General features: G+C 41.9%; 1 long non-coding RNA gene across 2 annotated transcripts; it reads left to right on the forward strand.

Annotated features, from left to right (window-relative positions):
- Positions 1-2,671: 2,671 nt before the first annotated feature.
- Positions 2,672-14,035, forward strand: LOC147013688 (uncharacterized). 2 transcript variants are annotated; one of them, XR_015050479.1, is made up of 4 exons: positions 2,672-9,650; positions 9,754-9,978; positions 10,072-10,230; positions 12,620-14,035. It is a non-coding gene; the product is annotated as an uncharacterized LOC147013688 (long non-coding RNA). The 2 variants fall into 2 exon arrangements; XR_015050478.1 differs by lacking the exon at positions 12,620-14,035 and having other exon boundaries at positions 10,072-10,297.
- The last annotated feature ends 1,406 nt before the right edge of the window (positions 14,036-15,441 follow it).

The following is a 15,441-nucleotide window of genomic DNA, read 5'->3' on the forward strand; positions in this document are numbered from 1 at the left end:
TGGAGAACAAACAGGGATGAATGGTTTTGAGAAAGAGCAGAGACGAAGGAATTTGAGGGATGATCGTGAGATGGTTTTTACTTTGATGGATCTTAAAACAAGTTTTGTGGATATCACAGTCACCTGTTAACAAAATGAGATTCGGTCACTTTGCTTTCCTTTCTTCCTGTGAAAGATTTGATTGTGCTACGAAGAGCACCAATGCTTCCAAGGCCATGTGGTTTTGAGTTTGGTGCTGGTTTTGGTACTTGTACCGAGACCATCTAACTCGCACCATTAATGTATAAGGTACTGCTGACGTTGGACAGACAATTGGGGGACAGGCAATGTTTGGGTATGACTTGCACTGGCCTACTCTTGTAAAAAGGTACTTTGATCGTTCATTTCCACAATCCCTTGCTCGCAGATGAGACGGCCAATTTTACGGCCTCTCTTTGAAGATCATTCTGTGATCGCCTGAAAAGGCCGAGTTTCCGTTAAATGGTTTGATGCCAGATGGGGTATGATCCAACAAAGATTACACGATTCCACCACCCGTGATCTTTCCTTGGTTCATATAAGGTAATAGGAAGTGCTGATTAATCGGCAAACTTTTTGAAGTCCACATGTCATTAGAACCTGTCGGGGAGTATCCGATGAACAAGATTGATTATTGTCCAATGAACAAGAGATGGTGTAAGGATAGCCACCTTTAAATAATACACGTACGCTTAGAAAAATGGCTAATTTCTTAACGTTTTCAGATTTCGACCCTTATTTAGTCCACCAGATCCGATCCAAAATCATATTTTGATTATATCCTTTAATTAGCCTGCGAAAATATATCGTGTTTTCAAGGCAAGGCATTTTTAGTAGAATGAATAAAAATGGTGGCTAAGACCCCTGTGAGGTGAAGTTTGGCTGACCGAGGACAAGCCTTTCATGAAGGTAAGCTGTTAATTATGTTCAAAAAGGGTGTTTGTATTTACCCAAACACCCATTTTTTTTTTATTCGGGCACTCCTTTGGAGGTAGGTCCCTTAGTGTGCATGCAAAGATTGGGGCCGCTAAGTTTCATGGTTTTGGAGTTACGGAGGTGGATATTTGAGATCTGGTCGGTCTCCATTCCATTTCGTGAAACCCACCCACGTGTGGACATCGCAGCCAACAACAGCAATCTGCATCCACATACAGACCTCACAAGTAAAGACTAATAACCTCTCTACCAACAACGTACAAACCTCTGACGAGAATCGTCACAGAAATGATATACCATCACTTTACATGAGAAGGCCAAGAGGATGCTCCAGAACAATAGACCACCTACAACTAAATAAAGCCATACTCAAAAATTGCAATACTCAAATAATCAAATTCTCCACAACATGGACAGATTACAAAAAAAGCTTTGGATAGTGTCCCATATTCATGGATGATAAAATGCATGCAATTGTCCAAGCTCAATCCCCAAGTGATCAAACTGATAGATAAAGCAATCCATCCATCCATTGGGACCACACTCTGTGTAGAGCTTTGGTGCTGCCTAAGCAGTCTCCTTGGCTATTGCACACAATCCTGGACAGGTCGCCACTCCAACACAGGATACCAGCAAGCTGGCACTCATTTTGCTAACCTCAGAATGATGACAGGCAGAGTCAACCCCACCTGGTATTAATTTAACATCCGAGTGGGATTTGAACTCAGGATCCTCGGATCCCAAGCCCACCACCATAACCATTAAGCCAACACCAGGTATATAAAGCAATGGGACTTTGGAATACCACATTGATGTTACTGCATGCAGAAGGAAAGATTGAAATAGCAGGGGTGAAGATACGTCGATGGATCTTACAGGGAGACAGCCTTTCAACCCTCCTGTTTTGCCTGGCAAAGGACCCATTGAGCAACCTCATTAATGAGCATGGACATGGATATATCCTGACATAACATATAACATCCAAAGAAACAACAAAGGTGACACTTCTACTCCACATGGATGATTTAAAACTGCACCAAACAATGAAAAATTGGCAGAACAACTCAAATTAGTGAAACAGTACTCTGATGACATTCAAATGGAAATTGGCCTTGATAAGTGTGTCAAGTGCACATTCATACAAGGCAGACTAACAAAAAGGAAAAACATAAAAATTGACACAAATACATCAATGCAGGAGCTTGATAACGAAGCATCGTACAAATACCTCGGAGTGGAAGAGGGCCACCAAATATGTCACAAACAAATGTGCAAAACGATTACCAAAGAATACCTGTATAGAACGAGGCTGAACTGGAAAACATACTTTTCTCCAAATAACAAAATTAAAGCTCTAAACCGACTCGCAATGCAGTATTCCAGTACAGTTGTGGATCAATAAACTGGTGACAATCAGAAACAAATGAGTAGAAAAAGACATAAAATGTCATCACCACCATTTTAGTAATTTTGCTGGACGTAGCTATATTGGGGCAGAAAACAGCAATTTTTGAGAGGAATCGTGCAAATGATGATACAAGCATCAAATTTGGCACATTTGTTCTCCAGGGGATTCTAATCAAATCTGCCTGATTGGCCATTTGAAAATCCAAGATGGCGGCCATTTTTCAAGATGGCCGCCAAATTATCCTCCCGAAGTTGACTTTTTGCTTAGAAGTATTTGTAGTTGTCCGATTTGCATGATGATTTGATCTAGGTGTGGACTCCTATGTTTACAAGCCTGCTGGAGTGGATTTTCTGTTTTTAAAGCTCCCTGACAAACACTTTTTCTGATTTTGCACCACTTTATAATGATTGTCATATGAAGCTAAGGCCTTTCTGCAACCAGGCCCTGGCTAGTAAATGTTCAAAGTTATGCATACCATGTGAATGTTCCTCCAGCTGCTACTGTCCACATATGCAGCTGCAGAGTGCTGTGCAGGGGAGCCCTGACTGAAAGCACTTGCATCTCCGGTTGCAACCTTTCTTACAGGAACACTTGGTTCTTACAGAAACCTTTCTTACAGGAACACTTGACAGCTGGCTGCAATAGGGGGTAGTGTTGTCCAACATATCTGCCACGTCTCTCCTTTCTGTGTCCATCCCCATTCAGCGGGACTGCTCGTGTCTGGACTGGAAATGGCTTCCTGGCCCCAGATGATCCCAGCCTGATAGGCCGCACGCTTTGCATGTTCTCTGAGGGCTGCCTGTGTTGGTGGAATTGAGTTGTACGGCCTCTGCTTGCAGGCAAAGAGATCCAGTCTTGCTCCATCCACACCAGTGGCTGCGCTTGATCTGTCATACAGGAGGACAACGAATCTATCCAGCCTCTGCAGGTCAAGATCACGAATCAATGTTGGATGCTGGCTGAGATTGGTGAATGTTTCAGAAACAAAATCAAAGACGTTCCAAGTCTGCCATGCAGTTTTCTTCCCTTTACTGCGGAAGGCAGACACAACGTCACATCCAGTGAACGCATGGAAGTATGGGATCCCTCAAGCTTACTCAGGCCCTATTGCAGAAACTACCTCATGGAATGGAATCCATCGCGCCTTGGCTCCTTGGCCAAAGGCAATCCACATACTCTCAAGACCAAGTTTCTGTAAGGATAGCAGTACAGATATTGCTATGACTAGTACGTCCATGTCATTAGCCTTAATGATAATGGACTTGCTACCATCCGTCGTTGCATCCCTAGCGTGTACAAATATTCGAGTGTCAGCTTCTTCATGACAACATGGAGACACAGCATCCAGTGACTTCCATGTGGCTAATAGCATCTTCTCCTTTTGTGACAATGACTATGCTTGTCGTCTGTGCTTCACACATCTTTTCCGCAAGGAAGTGAAACAGCTCAGTCTTCTTGCTGTCATCTCGAAGAAAGCTTCTCCAGTTACTTGGGGTCTTACTGGTTCCTGTCACTCTTCTTCTGATTCCTTGCCACCTTTTCGACCTTGCCTCGGACTTCAGACTTGACTTCTTGTACACATCAAACACTACGTCCACCCTCTCGTACTTGGCACCATAGGATTCCACCTTTGGGATGATGTCTTCTTTAGCACAGTCATCAAATATCTTTGAAGTGCGTGGAGGTTGGGCATTGATAAGTGCTGAGCCATCAATGATGACTGCATCTCCTCTTGGTTCTCTGTCTGGGATGTTCACTTGCACTTCAAGAATTTCAGCCAGCTGTGACTTCTGACATGTATGAAGCTTGCCACTGTCACTGAGAGATGCAAGGTGTGACTGATTCTCATGCTTGAAGAATTCTTGCAAGTCACACTGCCTGTTCTGGCATGAGATGAACAGTCGTGAGAACAGCTGACAGTCGTCTTTTAGGACTTTCTCCTTCGAACTTCCCCCAGCTTGCTCTTGTTTGAAGAAAGAAACAATGTTTTTCTTGATTGGATGATATAAAGGACATTCACCTTCATTCTGTAGCCCCTCCATGAATGAATGGAACTGCTCTTTGCCCTGCTGGTGATGTGTAGCTACCATTTCCACTCGAGTTGGGTCTGCAATGTTCCTCATGTCTAGTACCAGTAGGTCGGCTGATTTTTCTTGGAATGGGTTGCCCATCTCCTGCATTACTGCAGAGAGTGCTTTCACCTTTTCAAAGAAAGATTTCTGGGCACTCAGTGTCTGCTCATGGTGTCTGCTGATGTTGGTTGCATCTTTCATACCAGACATGGCCTCGTATCCAGCTACTAGACGACTCACTTCGGGTCCAGCGACCATCCACCTACGAAGTTCTGCCAGGTCTTCTGTCAACCCAATTGCTCCTCCGTCACCTTTGATGACTGCATTATTTTGCTCGTGGGCTTGGTCGATTGCCAGGACAGAGAATTCTCTTCTAGACTTGTGGATAACGAATTTCCCTTTGTGAAACTCCCTGGCCACATCTGGATGTTGTTGCTCAAGCGACATCATATCTCGGAGGTGAACTGGGATCCATCGCGCATAGTTGACATTGTTATTCGCAAAGAAGTAAGGTGCCAGTTCTGAAAGTGCTTCACGGTACAGGTTGAAGTCTCCTTCTCTGAATGAGCGGATCAGGGTGAATATCATGAGCTCCATGTCCAGCACCAGACTCCAGAACTGGAACTGTGGACTCTTTTGCCTCCGTTGTTCACACCAATCTTCAAAGGTTAGATCTGATCTGTTAGACTCTTCAGAGCGGTAGTCATGGTATCCTTCCTTTATCAGTTTGTACAAGTTGCATGCAGTGATCTGGTGTGCTTGTCTTGTCCTGGTGACACTGGATGCAGACAGGAAAGACTGCTGTACCAGATGAGGCCACCTCTGCTTCCACAATGGAACTGGTCCAGCCAATGTCCTGTAGTAGTGTTCCTATCGATCTCAGTGGAGCCATTTGTATATGAAGTCCACCAAACATGATAACGAACTTGTCCTCTCCATATTCGGGCCACTGCCATTGTATTTGTTTTGCCAGAGCATACAACAGTTGGTCAGCAGCAATGAATGACAGGTGTCTGCCCTGGGTTCAGGAAAGCCACTGTATCACAGACCTTCTCCATGACATGCTTGATCGTTGCAACAGAGTGAGCCTGGTCTCGCAACAGAGGCATTAGTGCTGAAATGCTCACTTCAAATGGATGGCTCCTTTTCTGTGTTGCATGGTGGGCTGACCATGTGATGCAGACTGCATCAGCCACATCCTCAGTGAGGAACACTTCCTCCAACCAAGAATATTCTGCTTTCAAGTGTAACCAGATCGACTCGGGTGCTGGTAAGGACTGGCTTGCTACTGGAGGAGGATTGGGATTTTTCGTAATGTATGCTGGTCGAACATTGGTGAATGCTTCTGGAACTTTCTTCACCTTCATTTCTGACTCCAGTTTGAGCAGCTCACATTCATCGCCATTTTCAGTGCTCGGATGTTGGAAAATGGACACACTTGTGCCATGGAAGGATGTTTGAGCTGTGGTCGCAGTCGGATTATGATCTATGTTGTCCACTGCTGCAGTTGTGAACAACGGCTTTCTCAAGACTGGGGGACAGATGACTCCATCTTCCACATACCGTACAACAACTGCTTCTCCTAACTGGGATGAGACTTCTAGGACTCTGTCGTATGAGATGCTGAGCCGATTCTCATGGAGCATGTCAATTGGTTGTCTCTTCCTCGTCTTGGCAAACACATACAGGCCAACATAGACTGCAAAAGGTGTCTCACAGTCCTTTGAATGCCTGTGGACATCCGTTCCTTCCTTGTACTTGGCAAAGCAGTTGTACTGCAGGAGCTGTGATATAGAAAGGTCAGATTTCGATGCTCCATGCTGGAGTTGGGACTTGATGTCTGCGCCATGTTCGACCATGCATACAAATTGCAGAAGTGATGGTGGTACAACCTGTTCTAAGTCCGTGTCGTGAAACGTGCTGCTGAAATGCCACTTTTGATGGAGCATGTCTCGTCTTATTATCCCAGCAGCTTTCACGAGATGATCGCTTCACCGTACTTGGATGCTTATGTGAGGATTGAGCCTACATCATTCTCAAAAGCCAGCAGAACATCTCGTCCTTGGCGATGAGCTTGCAGCTTGGAGATGTGAAAACGCAGCTGGTCCTTAAGTCGAGTGGGATGAACATAAGGCGATTCAACACCAAGCTGCTCCAGCCTCTGCTTGTAAAGCATGGTCATATCAGCAAGCCAGAAAATGGGTGGCTCTGTACAATCACTGGCAGTTTTCATCTCACTAATGTAGGTGACCAGTTCGGAGAAAGCAATTGGATATGCTTCCTTCCAGTGCTCCTGTGCTTTCTCTTGCTCCTGCGCCTTCAGGTCGTCTCATTCTCGGTTATACAGTGCCACCAAGCAGGCAGGTTGATATTTCAGTTATTGTGCTACGACATCTCCTACACTCAGTTGGCAAGGAGTTTTCTATCACTGAGTGTTTTTTCACATTTGTTTATTCTCTTATTCAATTTCATTGTCATTGCTTCTCTAAGCTCACCCCCTTGGGTTTCGCAAAGAAAACATTCTTGTGTTTTAGCTTCTTGGACCTTTCGTGGGATCTTACTTCTCCTGCCCTCATCACTAGCATCTGCAGGGATTGATCTTTTTTAAGCTCTGTGTAACTTTGTGTTGTTAAATAGAAGCCTGCAACTCTCATGATATCATGCCTTGTTTTGTCTCAATGTTTCCTCTATCCCACCACCTTCATCAAGTCTTGCAGGGTCTAGCTTGATTGGTAGTGCATTGAGTGAGTGAAACAGAAGAATATTCCTTGCCAAGTTCATATACCCATCATCTCCTCTTTTGGCAGGATTGGCCTGGGGGGACTTTAGATCTTCTTTCTTAACCTCCTGACATAGGCAACACTTGGTCCTGACAGTGTTCCATGATTTACCAGTAGAACTCGCGTCCATGGCCAGTATGATGTTCAGGGTCGAGGATTTATCTTTTTACCGCCATGTACATGTATAATGGACACTTTCCTGTATGGGATACAACTAGGTTTATGCATCTGCCCTACGCCTAGTCCGATCGTTCATCCAGTGTCATAAGTCCCATGCGATCTGTACACCATCCAGATAACTAAAACCCCGTTATCCTTGGCTCGGCTCTCCCGCGCTGGCACGTTCTGTCGATTCAGGTGCGGCTGCCCAACTGATCCGGGGTTGTTTAGGCAACATTTGGGACACTAGTAAGTTGTTGCAGTATAATGCCAACATACAATTCCTACTTAGCTGACACTGACCCCCATGCTGAGTTTCACAGCAGTGATGTCACCAATGTGCCTTGGTAGTGCCCGACAATCACTCATACAAGAAATTCTTATTTGGCGATGAACTGGAAATGTTGATTTAAAGACTGGTAAGTGGCCTGGATTCAATCAGCATATCTGTTTCATCAACTTCGTGCACTTCGAAAATTTGGAGCTTGATGTACTCCATCACACGCAGAGACCTTCTGTGTGCTACCCTCATCTAGTTTAGCCTGTGAGCCAACGTGGTTTACCAGGGTGTGGCCGATGCCATGCACTAGCAACTTCTTGGAGCCATAGATGAGAGTTGGGCCAGTGATGAGGACCAGTGCCAGTAGTCCATCCAAGGGATGTGGCTAACTGCTGAAACAAAGGTACTACCTCGAACACTACACCCCTACACGCCATGCATAAGTAGTGACTACTACATACATGTTAAGTCATGCAAATGTATGACAATCATAAAAAAAATGTGCAAAATCAGAAAAAGTGTGTCAGGGGTCTTTAAAACAGGAAAATCCACTCCAGTAGGCTTTAAAACATAGGAATCTACACTGAGATCATGCAAATCGGACAACTACAAATACTTGAAGCAAAAGTCAACTTCGGGAGGCTAACTTGGTGGCCATCTTGGATTTTCAAATGTCCAATCGGGCAGATTTGATCAGAAAGCCCTGCAGAACAAAAATGCCAAATTTGATGCTTGTATCATGATTTGCACGATTTTTCTACTATCTACTACACTACGAAAGGGCTCGCCCATATTTATGTAAAACTAAAATGGTTGCCAGTGTACCAGTCGGCCATCTTTGATCAGATCGCAAAATAATGATAGGAGCACATGGATGCCATCATGTACTGTGCTTGTGCCAGGTTTGAACAAAATCGGTAAATGCATGTCCGAGAAATAGTTGACCTGTTCGACACCAGGGTTTTTTTTTTGACAACTAAAATGGCCGTCAGCCGGCCACCTTGGATCAGATCTCCAAAAAAAATGGTGTGCATATGTACACCATCATGAGTAGGGTGAATATACTGGTTCTGGCTCACTTTTCCCCATGTAAATGAATGGGGGATTTTCAGCGATTCATATTTTTTTTCCCTAAAAATAAACCCCCTTTTTATCCCAAGGTATATTTATTTGTCTCCCCTTTTAACCTGGGGACACTTTTTTTCAAATAACCCATGCAATAAGATAATGATTTGTTAAAGGTGATTCGAAAGAAATATCTGAAACGTCTAACCCTCGGGACACTCTTTATCAAATAACCGATGCATATTGTTTAGCTCACTCATTGAACCTATAAAGATTTGTTCATTCTCAAATTCCTTCAATAGTTTAATTTTCTTTGCATAATAATCCCCATCTAAAATATTGAAAAACAAAACATTTAAATCTTTATATTTTTTAAGATACCCCTTTTGTGCTATTACAAAATGATAAACTTCTCTTAATGATCTCATCTGGCCACCGCCCGAGTTGCAAATCATTTTTGTACATAAACCACGCCATAAAAAAAGTTTTGTTTCAAATGTTTTCAGTTCGTGTCATGAAAATGAGGAAGTGTTTTTTTTGACACGGTCGTGCTGTGTGAATGAGGAAGTGTTTTTGGACAGTCATGCTGTGAAAAAATAGGAACTATTCTCTGAGACAAGGCCTCGTGTTTCTATTTTATCTCAGAACACAAACAGGCTTTTAAACATGTTTAATCAAAATCATTTTAGGGCATTTTAAGTATGTTTTAAAAATGATTCATACAATTTGAGAATATATCGCCCAGTTATTTTCCAAGCTGTCTCGCCCGAAGCGTCATTTCCTGTGGCCACACCCAATGATTAAGCAATCTCCTCATCGTTGCCTTATAAGTGATTCGCCAGACAAAGTTTCTGCCAGACGGGATTTTCATTTTTACAACTGAGACATGAGCGATCTTTCTTCCGCGAACAAAACAGCTCAACACAAAGTTGGTAAGCCTGTGTATAGGTTCCTCTTTGAACGATGAAGCAATTGATTATAAATTAAATCGTGATAATTCTGATATATATATATATATATTTTTTTTCTTAGCAGGTCCTTGGAAGAAGAGCAGTTTACATATCACGACGAGGTGCATGAAATTAATGCTCTTATTGAAGAGGACAATCATCTTAGAAGAGAATTGAAAAACATTTTTAATAACTGACACGACGTCTTATCACGGCCTCTGATCTTTTTGCCATCTTATACCAATGGTTAAAAAAACTGAGACATGGACTCACTCTCTTCCGATGAAGATAACAGCTCACTACAAAGTTGGTAAGTTTGTGTATGGTTTCCTCTTTGAACAATGAAGCAATTGATTATAAATTAAATCGTGATAATGTGAAAATATATATTTTTTCCTGGCAGGTCCTTGGAAGAAGTGGAGTTTACATATCATGATGAGGTGCATCAAATGAATGCTCTTATTGAAGAGGTCAATGATTTTAGAAGAGAATTGAAAAACATTTATAATGACTGGTACGAAGTCTTATCACGGCCTCTGATCTCGAATGAATTAAACCAATGGTGAGACGTGTGTGTGTGTGTGTGTGTGTGTGTGTGTGTGTGTGTGTGTGTGTGTGTGTGTGTGTGTGTGTGTGTGTGTGTGTGTGTATATGTATATATATATATATATATATATATATATATATATATATATATATATATATATATATGTATGTATGTATGTGTGTGCGTGTGTGTATATATGTATATATATATATATATATATATATATATATATATATATATATATATATATATATATATATATATATATATATGTGTGTGCGTGTGTGTATATATGTATATATATATATATATATATATATATATATATATATATATATATATATATATATATATATGTATATATATATATATGTATATTTATATGTATATGTATATATATATGTATATATATGTATATGTATATATATATATATATGTATATTTATATATATATATTGTTGCGGTTTTCGCGCCCGCCGGCGTGCGACGGCCACAACACTCGAATCGCGGCACGTCGCCCACCGGACGGACAATCCAGTCGTGACCCTCTCGGACTAACGCCGGGAACCAGTCACGGGTGGACCTTTCGGTCTCACCGCGATCGAGCCAATCAGCCCCCGCGTGGGATAGGGTTGCTCGCCAAATTCGAACTACCTAAGTACCCACGCGGAGGGTAGACCGGGCGATCGCACCTCGCCGCAGGTCGACTTCGGACACGGGCCACTTAAGCGACCCGTTCCGTACTATCAGAATAACCGAGCGGTGTTATCGTCGACCTCGACGGTTCGATTAATTATCGGGCGTACTCAGCCCACTACCAACCCTTTACGTGAAGCAAGATGAGGGTTCAATGGGGGAAAAGACGAAGCGAAGCGGGAGAACAGTTCAACAATAAAGCACATTTATTCGCGACGAACGGAAAGCACACAAATACAATTCCACCAAATGCACACAAAAAAAGAAAACACAATTCCATTTACACAAAAAGCAAACATAAAAGTGAAAACACAGTGCAGAGCTAATACCGACTACCGAGCACACGGCAACACTTATACAATTCTACTTCACAGACGGCGCCGACAACACATACCCAAAACCAAGGAAAAGAAATCCCCCAAGAATGGGGGAGGCCTGAGGCCGAGACCGGGTCGGGCCTACCCGTCTGGTGATGAGACGCGGAGCGGCGATGGCCCCGCAACCCGCGGGCCTCGCGGACAGTGCCTGGCAGGGGGTGGGAACGGGGCCCCCTTGGTCGCACTATCTCAGCGCGGGGGGAAACAGGAGGGGGTTGCTGATGCTCGGGGTATAGAGGATCTTTATTATATGCGACGAGCGTCTCCACCTCGGCCAGGTCGCGCTGTCGGCCTCCTTCGGGTGCAGCTTCCTGCACGACGCGAGCACCCCCTCGTCTGGTGTCGCCGCCTTTCCACCGCTCCGTCCCCTCCGTTCCGACTCCAACGCACACGACGAGCAGCTCCACCGCCCGCGAAGTCTTGACCCTCTGCTTCCGACTCTCCTCTTCTTGACTCTCCGACCGCGACTCTCTTCTGACTCTTCGTTCCCTTTTTGCTGACTCCGACTCTGACTGACGAACACCGTCCTTTTTATCCCCCCGTAACTTCGCCTTTTACCCCCTCCCTTTGACCTTTCACCTCGCTCCCCATTGGCCCGAGAAAAAGTGGGCGTGAAGGCTTTTTGATCCACAAATTTGCATATATCGATCGTTCTGGAGGCGGGGCCAAATCGCCCCTCGCTCACCGATTGGACGGCAAAAAGTGGGCGTGTGTCGTTTTTGAAGCACAAAATCCGTGATTTTGTACACGCTGTTCGACGCGCGTTCTGCATGAGTCCAACACCGGTACCCACAGCGGGGCAAGAACGGTGGCGATGCTACGGTTGTGAGGTGTGCGTGAAGGTCGTGGCGGTTGTGGTGAAGCGGTGGTTGTGGTCGGTGGTTGATGTTGTGGTTGTGATCATGGCGGTTGGTCCAAAATAAAGATAGTAAAAGAAAAACGGCTATCCTGAAGAGTCGCAGCTCGCATAAATGACATGTATTCCCACTAGACAACGGGTTCGGGCCTAACTACACATGTACTTACCGAGATACCTCACCTAAGGGACCTGAATGGTGGTTTGCGAATCTGGTAACCACAACAATATATATATATATATATATATATATATATATATATATATATATATATATATATATATATATGTATGTATGTATGTATGTATGTATGTATGTATGTGCGTGTGTGTGTGTCTCTTTCCCTGTCTGTTTGTCTCTCTATCTCTCCCTGTCTGTCTCTTTGTATCTCTCTCTATCTGGCTGTCTTTCTACCTACCTCTCTCTGTCTGTCTCTCCATCTTTACCCTTGACTCATTATTTTTTTTTTTTCAGCTCGATCACACAACATCAGCTGTTGAAGCAATCTGGTACAACACATGATTTTCTGGAGGTAAATGTTTCTGAATTATTATTTAGTGGGTGTTTATTTAATTTATAATTATTATGTGGGTGGGCTTCGGTGGGGTTTGTGTGGGCAGGGTTTATGTGGGCAGGGTTTATGTGGATGAGGCTTATGTGGATGAGGTTTGTGTGGATAAATGGATGGGTGGAGAGATGGGTGGATGGGTGGATGAGTGGAGCTTGTGTGGATGGGTGGATAATTTTTTAATTAAATAAACATGTTGTGTGTGGGGAACTAATTAAGTAATCACTAATTATGTGAATATGATGAATATGGGTGGAGCTTGTGTGGGGTTTGTGTGTGTGGAGCTTGTGTGGAGCTTGTGGGGGGTTTGTGTGTGGTGGGGTTTGTGTGGGGTGAGGTTTGTGTGGAGCTTGTGTGGGGTGGGGTTTATGTGGGTGGGTTTTGTGTGGGTGGAGTCAAAAAGGGGCGGAGTCAAAAAATTTCAATTTATCTTTGTCTTTTGTAATTCCTGTGAATAAAATGAACCTAAAATCTCTTCCCCTTCCAAGTCATATATCTTATAAGTCCAAGGAACCGTATCTATTACATCAACAATTTTAAAAAGCTCGTTGGTCCATCTTTTCGTATAACCTTTTTCAAAATGAGATTTCCACCTATATATTCTTACGATATCACCAACTTTGAACTTAGGTTTTCTGACATTAATCTCTTTTTCATATTTTAATTTTGTAAATGTTTCTGATGGTTTCATATTTGTTGCCGTGTGAATCGTGTCATTATACTTATCCACAATATCCTGAATAAAAGATGACCATTGTTGTGAACCGAGTTGTGTGAATTTTTTATATAATCTCTCTTTTAAGGTACGATTAAAACGTTCAACAACAACTGCCTTCCCTTCATTAAAGGTACTGTATAATGTAATACTGTTATTTTTTAGAAAATTCATAAATGTCTTGTTATAAAACTCTCTACCCTCATCAGTCCACAATTTTTTGGGTTTTCTCTTACTTTTATTAAATATCTGTTGAAAGGCTAACATAAGAGTATTACCTGTTTTGTTTTTTAATGGTACAACCCATGCGTATCTACTCCTCAAATCAATAACGGTTAAAGCATACTTGTACCCCTTATCATTATTGAGTTCAATCAAATCAGCAGACCAGATATAATCTACTTCCTTGGAATAAACTTTCCTTCTCTGAAACTTTGTGAATATTGGTTTATGTAATTCATCAGTGAATTGCTCTTCAGTCTTAATGGCATCATTAGAGCCTATAAGTTTTTTGAATTTCCAAGTCCAAGTTTCAATTTAGCACTGATCATCTTCTTCACAATGAACCGATCAACTTTTTCTCTCAAGGTTGGATTTTGTATCAGAGACAAATTATACAACATTTCTCTATCGGCTTCATGCTTTTCTTCCAACGTTGTGGTATTCCCATAATCAATATCGTGTCTCATGCACACTTCAGCAACTCTATTGATGGGTTTACTCCAGGATTTAGGATTGTCTGCCTCATTTAATCTTTTATCCAAGTTTGTGCCTGGACCACAGAAAGAATACCCTGGAAGATGTAATTCCCCTGGTATTCCAGTAGTTGTAAATTTACTTCCTGATAAAAACTTTTGTATATCTCCTCCTCGTTTGTGTTTGGAGATAAATTGATTTTTTTTTGAACCACACACCAAACATATACCTTTTTGTATAACCCTGTTATTTTTACTTTTAATATATGAAATATTTTTAGTATTAGTTTTCTTTTTACATTTGAGACAATAACTCATTTATTTATGTGAAAAATTCCTGCAGAGTGCAAAAACCTTTTTAGTTTCCAACATGCACATTTGAATCTTAATTTTTAAAACATAAAGAATCCTTAGAAATGCCTTCACTCTCTCCTCCATTTATTTAAGAAAAAAAAATAAAAATGACAAACTTGAATTAAAATGAATATCTTGTCGATGTCAATATTCTTGTCGAAAGTATTGCAAATAGACTTGTCAATTCTTTGTTTTCCTCCTCGGTGGGTTGAGTTATTTTCTGTAATACCACCAATCTTTTTTTAATCTCACTGGTTTCCATATTTTGATATTTATTTTGTCTCGCTCTTTCCTCCCTCTCCTTCTCTCTCTCTCTCCTCCCTCTCCTCTCTCTTCTCTTTTTCCTCCTTCTCTTTTTTCTCCCTCTCCTCCTTCTCTCTCTTCTCTTTTTCCTCCTTCTCTTTCTTCTCCCTCTCCTCCTTCTCTCTCTTCTCCTTTTCCTCCTCTTCCCTCTCTTCTTCAACTCCTTCCTCATCCCTTATTATCTTTGAATCGTTTACACCCCATAGAATATTATACATATAATCATCAGGATTTCTTGTTATTCCTGTATCCAAAATAATTTTTTTTACAACAGGAAAGCAATAAAATTTCTTTTGAATTTCTAAAAGAGCCTTACCTTTTCTTAACTTTATAATTTTTTCATTATTTAACATTCTCATTAAATCTAAAGTTGTCGGTTTATCAACATCAGCATAATGCCAATCTTTTATTGAAAATACCTCATTCTTATGTTGTAGAACATATTTATTAAAATACCGAATACCCTTTTCTTGAAGGTATGCTTGGACACAGAAATGATAATTTTCTTGAAGCCTTCTTTCTATCATTTATGTATTAGAAATATATGTTAGAATAATAATATGGCATGAAACACCTCCCCATAGTTAAATCATTTTGTATTTCCTTACTTATTATATATAATCCTGTTTTTTCTGTTTTCATGATATAAACAAGGGCAAAA

This window comes from Eptatretus burgeri, chromosome 13 (genome assembly GCF_056783735.1).
Source record: "Eptatretus burgeri isolate ZD-2024b chromosome 13, Ebu_testis_v1, whole genome shotgun sequence".
Classification (NCBI taxonomy): domain Eukaryota; kingdom Metazoa; phylum Chordata; class Myxini; order Myxiniformes; family Myxinidae; genus Eptatretus; species Eptatretus burgeri.